At 40.2% G+C, this 9,816-nt stretch overlaps 1 protein-coding gene across 1 annotated transcript in view; it reads right to left on the reverse strand.

Annotated features, from left to right (window-relative positions):
* col22a1 (collagen, type XXII, alpha 1) overlaps positions 1 to 5,732 on the reverse strand; it is a 277,290-nt gene extending 271,558 nt beyond the window's left edge. The window contains exon 1 of the mRNA XM_060824058.1: positions 5,670 to 5,732. The gene's annotated coding sequence lies outside the window, so the exon portion shown is untranslated. The remainder of the gene's footprint in view (positions 1 to 5,669) is intronic.
* Positions 5,733 to 9,816: the final 4,084 nt, after the last annotated feature.

Raw genomic sequence — 9,816 nt, forward strand, 5'->3', positions numbered from 1 at the left:
TTCAACTCCAGCTTCAATTTCTCATGCAGCAACAAGTTGTTGTAGATCAGTCTCCACTTCTTCAAATCCAACTTGCTTTGTAAGAGCGACATAATGTTCGTTGATTGCTGGAAGCCCCTCTGATGGTTCAATGCCTTTAAAATCATAAAGAAAATCTTGCAAAAGTTTCCGCTAAACTGCAGGGCAAGCTGTCCTTACTGACATCGCTCCAGGCCTCCACACTGATGCAAACAGCATTCTTAATGTTAAAGCTCGTCCAAACTTGAAGAAAACTGTCCTCATTATCCCCCTCAGTACAGTTCATTTTGCAATAGTAGGTGTTTCATTAATGCGAAGTCGCTATAACGTGATTGACAAACTGGGAACACTATCTCTACAGCGTGAACTCTTAAACGTGTGTTGGCTGTAACGTGATTACAGCGCCTACCCTTGAAATGCTATTTCTAAAACACGATTTTTCTAAAACACAGGGCTGCATAAGAATGCAACCTTTGCGTTATTGAAAAATTGACTATATTTCACGTACAGCTTTTGGGTTTCAGTCACTGGCTTTTTATTGTCACTTTAACACCAAATCCAAGGGGATTGTTAATAAAACAGAACAAGCAACACTAAAAAGATTTCTACTTGGTTAATGTGGCTTCAAAAATAAAAGTAGATGTTAAACTTACTGAATAACCATAATAGAAAGCAGACAGATACACTGATTATATGCTGCAGCAAGGTTTATTTTTAACTAGTTTTGTTGTTTTGAAAATCCCTTTAATCAGACGTTAACATGCCAACGTTACATACCAGGAAGGAGCAGGCTGAAGGACAATTTAAACAATTTTTAATGCCTTATTCGAAGCAGATAAGATTCTTCAGAGAAAACAGCCAAATCTGACTCCAACCTCACTGTCCAGTTGAGACAAGGTGTTGTAAGTTTGCTCACTTGTGCTATGCTGAGATTGTGACCATATGCATCTGAAAATAATTTCATGGAAACACTAAGCTAAAAATGATTACAGTAGTATCAGGATCATAGAATCCTATACAGTAGTAAGTTACAGCAAAGAAAGAGGCTTTTCAACTCATCAGGTCCATGTTAGTTCTCTATGGAGTGGTCCAGTCAGTGCCATTGGTTTGTTCTATCCCCATATTCCTGCAGGTTTATTCCCTCCAAGTGCTAATCTAACCTCCTTTTGAAATTACTGATCATCCATGCATCATCCAGACCATTACCACTTGCATCATCACCAAATAGGAAGTCTTTTTCTTCTTTACTTTATCCAAGCTTGTCATAATCTAACACATCTCTATTTCTAGTCTTATAAATTAATGCCCTCCATCCTGGGAACTTTTCTGATAAATCTCCTGTGCACCCTCTCAATAACCCTGACATACAATCATCTTAAAGTGTGGCGACCAAAACCAGGCACAACATTTTGTGCTCAATGTCTCCATTTATGAAACCTGAGACTCCATATGCTTTGTTACAATGCTGTCAATATAAAAGAGAAGCAGAAATTGTTGGAGAAACTCAGCAGGACTAGCAGCACCTGTGCAGAGAAAAATAGAGCAACATTTCTAGTCCAATAACCCTTAAGGGGTCTTAAAGAATTTCTGTGTTTGTTTTAGATTTCCAGCACCCACAGTTCTTTGCTTTATTTTTATGCTGTTAATGGAATTGGAACATTGCTCACCAGACCAGTGTTTATTGCCCATCCCTAAATGCCTGGAGTACATGATGGCAAGCTGCCTTCTGAAATAGCTGCAGTTTCAGTTTAGATATCCCACAGTTGCTGTTGGAAAGGGAATCTCAGGATTTATATGAAGGGACAGGAAAGGATTGGTGGTACAGTTCCAAGTCAGGCTGGTGTCATGACCACTAGAGCCTTGCCCTGGAAATCAAACTCCAGTATTCCCATAGTCATCACAGATGTGAATCATTTTATGCAACTATCCATAGTCTCCAAATTACCTGATGGATAAACACCAGTTAAAATGAAATGCTCAAGTTTCTGTATTTAACAAGAAAATAACTATTTATTATGAACAAATTGTCTTGAATCAATGGCAAAAAAAGATTAACATTGCTACTGCATGACTCTATAACTTAAACTCTGCCTCTTCTTAAATTCCCCATTTCACAACTGGACAGACTTTTAACGATGGGAAAGGGGAAAGAAATATCAGGGAATATAGTTCAATAGTGCCAGTCCAGACCACAGGATTCAATAAGTTATTTTCTTTCACTTCCATTCAATTAAATTATATTAACACAAGGTTGTTTGCACACTGATGTTCAGTCTTTTCCTCACTGTTTAAGAATTTGCTCCTTTCAGAGTCTCTGGGGATGGAGGTGGGTGGCTTATAATCTAAAAATGAGCAACGATCTTTCAGGAGTGAAACTAGGGAATATTTCTGCACATAAAGAGGTGGTGAATGTTTGAAACTCTCTCTCACAAACAGTAATTGATGTAAGATCAATTGTTAATTTTAAATTTGAGATTGATACTCAATCCAAAAGTACCAGGGGAGACAGAACAAAGTCAGCAATATGCTGCTCAATTATAAAGCCAATGAAGGATAGCTGGGTTAACAGAAACTCTAAAAAGCCCAAAGTTAAAAATCACACAACACCAGGTTATAGTCCAACAGGTTTAATTGGAAGCACACTAGCTTTCGGAGTGACGCTCCTTCATCACCTGATGAAGGAGCGTCGCTCTGAAAGCTAGTGTGCTTCCAATTAAACCTGTTGGACTATAACCTGGTGTTGTGTGATTTTTAAACTTTGTACACCCCAGTCCAACACCGGCATCTCCAAATCATGTCTAAAAAGCCCACACTTGTTCCAATATGTTTTTGTAGTTTCATTCCATTATTTGTTATTTTACTTATTTTAACATATTTTCTCAGGGAGCATTTAACGTGGCGTGATCTCATAACTATTGACACACGTTCAGTTCTTGCCCAATGAATACAAACAGATATTGAGGACAGAAATGTTAATATATCAAGGCCTGGCATCTTGATGCAGTCACTGAATCGTGTCCAGGTTTGACTTAAGAAGTAGTCAGCTTGACCTGAGAACCAGTTCTTCTTAAATTGTCTCCCTGAAGGCAGGTCTGATCCACAGCATCATGATGCCTAGCACAACTAGGGCAAGGGTCCAAACTTAAGTACAACCAGTAACATGGCCCAATCAAATCTGATCCACACCAACTACCCAGTCCCTAAGAAGCACAAGTTCCTGTAGCACAGACATGTTATAGCCTTGATAATGATGGCAGAGCTCCAATTTCTCTCCTTTCCACGGCTGATCAAAAATTACTCCTGTGTTTGCTACTTGCAATTGTCAAACGCTATAAACAATTTAATAGAAGAATACTAGGAAAACCATGACAGGATTTGGCAGAGTCAACATACATTTATAAAAGAGAAATTATGCTTGGCCAATCTACTGGAACTTCTCAAGGATATAACCAGTAGACTTGATAGGGGACAGCCAATAGATATGATTTACTTGCACGGCCAGAAGGCCAGAAGCCCCATTTAAGAAATTAACATGCAAAATTAAAGTGCAGGGGATTGGAGTGGTGCATTACATGGTTGGAAGACAGGAAACAAAAAGTAGAAATAAATAAGTCTTTTTCCAAATGGCAGATAGCGACACATGGGGCACTGCAGGTATCAATGCACGGACACCAGCTATTTACAATATATCTTAATGATTTAGATGGTGGAAATAAATGTAATATCTCTAAGTTTCTAGCTTGGAGGGAGAGCTGTAGGCAGGTTGCAAAGATGCTTTACTGTGATTTAGACAAGTTGAGTGATTGGGCAAACATATGGCGGATGCAGTGCTATATAGATAAATGTGAGGTTATCTACTTCAGTCGGAAAATAAGAGGGAGGCAGATTATTGTCTGAATAGTCGCAATCTGGGAATGGGGAAGGTGCAACCAAATGTGAATATCCTTGTACACTAGCCACTGAAGGTAAACATGCAGGTGCAGCAGAGGCAAATGGTATGTTAGCCGTCATAGTGAGAGGATTCAAATCCAAAAGGAGGGATACCCTTCTGCAATTATACAGGACCTTGGTGAGACCACACAGAGTATTGTGCACAGTGTTGGTCTCCTTATCTAAGGGAAGATATTCTGGCTATAGAAAGAGCATAATGGAAGTTTGCCAGCCTGATTCCTAGGATAGTATGGAATTGGTTAAGACTATGTTCATTGGACTTAGAAGGATGTGGGGGAGTCCAGAGCCAGGGGCCAGAGTTTGACAATATGGGATGGACCATTAGGACGGAGATTAGGAGAAATGTCCTCACCCAGAGAGTACTGAGTCTGAGATTCTCTGCCACAGCAAGAGGTTGAGGCCAAAACATTGAACATTTTTGGGCAGCACGGTGGCTCAGTGGTTAGCACTGCTATTTCACAGTGTCAGGGACCAGGTTTAATTCCTGCCTCAGGTGACTGCCTGCCTGGAGTTTCCTCTGGTTTCCTCCCACCGTCCAAAGATGTGCAGGTCAGGTGAAATGGCTATATTAAATTGTTCACAGTGTTAGGTGTGCTAATTAGGGGAATGGGTCTATGTGGGTTACTCTGCAGAGGGTCAGTGTGGACTTGTTGGGCTGAATGGCCTGTTTCCACACTGTAGGGAATCTAATCTAATTTTCAAGAAGGAGTTAGATATATTTTTCAGGGTTAAAGGGGAAAGTGGGAACAGGGTACTGAGTGGCATGATCAGCCATGAACTCACTGAATGGTAGAATACAAAGGATTAAGTCTTATCTTCTATGTTTCTGTAACTTTATGCTCAGTGCAAAGTTTGGTATTTAGGTGGGACATTAGGAAGCCACAGGATGAAGGGCCTGCCTTCTGACGGTAAGACCTGACAGATGATTAGGGCATTAGATAGCTGATTTATTAATAGGTATGTTATCTTGATGTAGAAGGGGATACTCTTTCTTAGCATATAGACAGTGGCAGAGTACAGTGCTATATTCTGTCAGCAATAAGGAGAACCAGGATGCCCAGATTGGGAAACTGTCTGCAATGGCAGGTATCAAAACTATAAAGACAAACACATGTACAGAGACCAGCTTTAAAACTGAAGACATTTTATCACCATGATTCAGTTACATTAGCTGTTCAGGCAACTCTTGCTACTCTAGGACGGGAGGTAGCAGCTCAAAAGGACCCTGGAGTTGGAAGTCAATCGACGGCCAGACATGCATAAAACGAATGTTTGCCCTCAAAACCTACATTTTGCTTACAGTTCACTTTTTAATATCCAACATAGTTCAATATAATACTGCCGAATGCATACAGCATCATTGCCCTGAAATACTTAAACACAGCATCACATGGGGCATGACAGACGGTGACTGCTCATTTTGAAATAAAAGTTTAAACAAACACCACGGATAATTGTTTAAATACACATGCTGCCAATTATGCCTTTTCACTGAACTTTAAAACAATCATTTAAACTTGGCATTCTCCCAAAATGTAATTCACACTCATTGGAGCATTAAAGTCAAACACAAGTTATTACATTGGTTTCAATTTAAATTCTTACCTGCAATAAAATTCCTTTCCCTTAAAAACTTCTTCCAAGATCAATTCTAATGACCACGAGGTAAAAATAAAACTAAGCAAAAGACGAAAACGCACCTGACAACTATACATTCAGGATTTTAGAGTGACATTTCTCCCCTCAGGATCCAAGAATCCAACTTCTTCCAAGGGGAAAGAGCACTTGAATTTTTTTTTGAGTGTCATCAACCGAACAATTAAATCCTGTTACACACGAAAAACAAGATAAAGTTCACAGTCAATAACCTGTAAAAATGGACGTGCCTTTTCACTATTTCCTTCTCTATCAGTAAATTCCCCATCTCTTGATCATCTTCACTCTCTCGACTTTGGGGTAGAGCTGCCTGTATAAAGTTTCAGCGGCAGTTTATGTCAGCCTATCCAATTATAGCAAACTTTGGGGTATTTTGGTCCTTGTGCATCTGAAACCAACTCATAGCAAGTCAATTAAAACAGAGAACCCGATTGCTGTCCTTCACTGGCACTTGTGGTTTGCTTCATCCCTAGTCGGGACTTTCTAAGTTTAATATAACATTAAAGATATGTGTGTCATCTGATGGGAAACATATTAAAAATATATATATTTCAGAGCTGATGTTTCCAAAAAAAATGATAATCCAACCTCCACGCGGCTGTGCGGATAAATTGCGCCACCTCGCGTTCTAGTTTTAAATTGACGGTGAAATGGGTGAAGCCGAAAGAGGGGCTCGAACTTTAATTATTAAACGTGACGCTTGTTGAAGTTACAGAAATAAATGAAAGCACAAAACAAAATGCAAATAAAGCAGCATCCTTTGATTCCATGTTTTGAACTGGGATAATATTCCTTGTGCTGACACCAAGATGGTTTTACAATATTCAAAATGTATGAAAAGAGAGAGAGATGTAATGTCCTGGCTTTGCTCATAGAGGAGTATGTCAGTTTTGAATCACAAGGTACTGATTTCAAGCTGCAGTCTTGCCCTTTATGTCACAGTCGAGGTTGATTCAGAGAAATGGTGCATTTTCAAATGTACCAAGCATTGGTGGAAATATTTATCTTCTGCTGAACAATTAAGAAGTTACGATGACACTGCACACAGAACAGCATGGTGTACTCCTGGTAAGGATTCCTTTGCTTTTACCAGTACAATTAGATGTGAGCAGGCCAAAATGCCTTCCATCTGGCATTCAATCCACCTGCCTAAGAGAATTAAAATGTGTTCAAAACTAAATTGTCATTTGTTGGTAAGGTGTTGTCACACAGAGTGTATGCACTGCTTTGATATATGAGTGTGTATGTATGAGGAGAGGGCATCAAGCAATCTGATATCCCATACCCACATCTCTTGTAATATTGGGTCAATGAGAGCTTCCTAGAATTTAGGCACCTTGATCATGCCAAATATTTTTGGGTGCAGGTGCACATTCTGCTGTCATTTTTTTACTCTATGCATATTTGGGTTGTCCTTCAGTCCAGTCAGACAGCACAGCCTTTTAACTGCAGAATCCACTTCAAGTTTCCCTCCTAACAGTGGCAAGCTATCCATTGGTGGAATATATGATTTGAACCAGTCTTTAGGGCTCAATTAGGCCACTTCAATGAAAAAGCACGATCCCATGTGATGGGCATACGTCCTTTCCCAAGCTTAAAATGCTGGCATCGTCTGTTGAGAGACAAACAGAGTTAACATTTCGAGTCCAATGATTCTTCTTTAGAAAATGGAAGGTGGCTCTGCACCTGTCTTGATAGATGTTCAGAGAACTGCTCAACTTCCACAACTTTCTTCTATTTTCATATCTAGCATTTTTCACTACACACCAGAAAATCTAAGCCATTGGTTCCAACACATGGACCATATCATTTGTCCAGTTGCTATACATGATAAGGAGTTACAGTCTTGAAAGGACAAATGACATTTCCCTCCATTAGAAAGAGAGAGAGAGTGAATTGGTTTACAAGGATGTTTGCCAGGGATGGAGGGTTTGAGCTATAGGGAGAGGATGAATAGGCTGAGGCTGTTTTCCTTGGAGCATCACAGTCTGAGGGGTGATCTTATAGAGGTTTATAAAATCATGAGGGGCACAGATAAGGTAAATAGACACAGTATTTTCCCTGAGGTGGGAGAGTCCAGAACGAGAGGGCATAGGTTTAGGGTGAGAGGTGAAAGATTTAAAAGGGACCTAAGGGACAACCTTTTCACACTGGGGTGGTGTGTGTATGGAATGAGCTGCCAGAAGAAATGGTGAAGGCTGGTACAATTACAACATTTAAAAGGCATCAGGATGGGTATATGAATAGAGTTTAGAGGGATATGGGCCAAGTGCTGGCAAATGGGACTAGATTGGATTGGGATATTTGCTCAGCTTGGATAAGTTGGACTGAAGGGTCTGATTCTCTGCTGTACATCTCTATGACTCTATGACTCTGGTTTTGTGCAGCATAAGGGAAACTACTCCATAAGGATGAGGTAAGATGAAGAGGCATACCTTCATGGATGTCTATGGAAGAGCTTTAACAGCCACAAAACTGGTGAAAGAGAGGAAGGAAGAATTTTTCTCACTTTGTTTCATGTTTGATCATTTTTAATCTAATCAATAACATGGATCAGGAACAAGGCTCTCAGCACTGCAACTGGGTGCATAATCACAACGCATGCACAATCAGGATCTAGAAGGATCCTGCAGCTTGGCTTTGGGAGAGTGTAACAGAGTCATAGAGATATGCAGCAAGGAAACAGACACTTGGGTCCAACTCGTCCATGCCGACCAGATATCTAAATTAATGTAGTCCATTTGCCAGCACTTGGCCCAAATCCAGTGGTGAAAATATCCTTAGGAATGAATGGGTGGGGTAAATTAAGTTCAAAATTGTATGCAGTGGATTGAGGGCAGATGAGGTCACCTGTAAAAGCTTGAATGACCATCTTATCTCTTGGTTCAATGTGGACCTACACCTGATGAACAACCTCAAGGGCAATGTGTGAGCGACACCCCAGGATAAGTTGCTTGTTCAGAAGACAAAGCAAAAAACATTGAAGGAAATCAAAGAAGGTAAACATAAATAGAAACAGACCACTTATCATGTACCTGCTATTCCATATGGTCCCACACAGACTTCACAAAAAAAAAGGCACTTTCAATTTAACCAGTGGTATTACATACAGATTTTTGCTAAAATTATTATTTCGCAATTTTTTCAAAATTATTGTCATTTCTGACCATAAATAAAAGGTTGACTGCATGACATGCACAATTATTTTCCCTTCAGTGCAAGGCTAATGATGTGAAACTGCAACAATTATGCAACACTTCACTCAGATAGTGACAGCTATTTTTCTTTTCTTTCTGTCATTCTCTGCACAGGATTAGTGTGTCTCAAGGACAATTTGCTACTTTAGTCATGCTCGTGATGTTTCAAAATGGTAAAAAAAAGCACAATAGGCTCTTGCTAGAGAAGATGATTAAAAGAAAAATTCCAGTAACTGCACAGTCACATAGTGTTGAGAGATGAGGGCAATGTCTTTGGGATGGCAGGTAAGTAGGTGACTGATATTTATGAGAAAGGAATTAGTTCAGTGATTCTGTTAATAATTGTAAGTATCTGGAATATAAGAGTATGATGTGATGTTCATGGTCTATACCTCTAATGCTATATAGAATTATATAGAATCCCTACAGTGTGGAAACAGGCCCTTCAGCCCAACAAGTCCACATTGACCTTCCGAACAGTAACCCACCCAGACCCTATTGCGCTACAATTACAACTGACTAATGCACAGAACCAACACATCCTTCAACACCAAGGGAAATTTAGGATGGCCACTTCACCCAACCTCTACATCTTTGGACTGTGGGAGGAAATTGGAGCACCCAGAGGAAACTCACGCAGACACGGGGAAAATGTACTACCTCTACACATACAGTCGCTCGAGGCTGGAATCAAACCCAGATCCCTGGCGCTGTGAGGCAGCAGTGCTAACCACTGAGCCACCGTCCTGCCGTAAAAGGGTATTGCGTCCTTGTACCTTTTTTCTCAAAACAGACTGCTGGGTCACTGAAATCTTTTGTACTTTGACAGTGGTTCATACCACAGAGTTGCTCAGTGACTAATGGAATTTAATCCCCATTTATATGAGGTGCATTTGGGTAGGACAAACAAGGCAAGGAACTACATGATGAATAGTGGGACCCTGGCAAGCACTGAGAATCAATGGAACCTTGGTGTACATGTCAATTGGCCCCT

Source organism: Hemiscyllium ocellatum, chromosome 4 (genome assembly GCF_020745735.1).
Source record: "Hemiscyllium ocellatum isolate sHemOce1 chromosome 4, sHemOce1.pat.X.cur, whole genome shotgun sequence".
In the NCBI taxonomy this organism is placed as follows: domain Eukaryota; kingdom Metazoa; phylum Chordata; class Chondrichthyes; order Orectolobiformes; family Hemiscylliidae; genus Hemiscyllium; species Hemiscyllium ocellatum.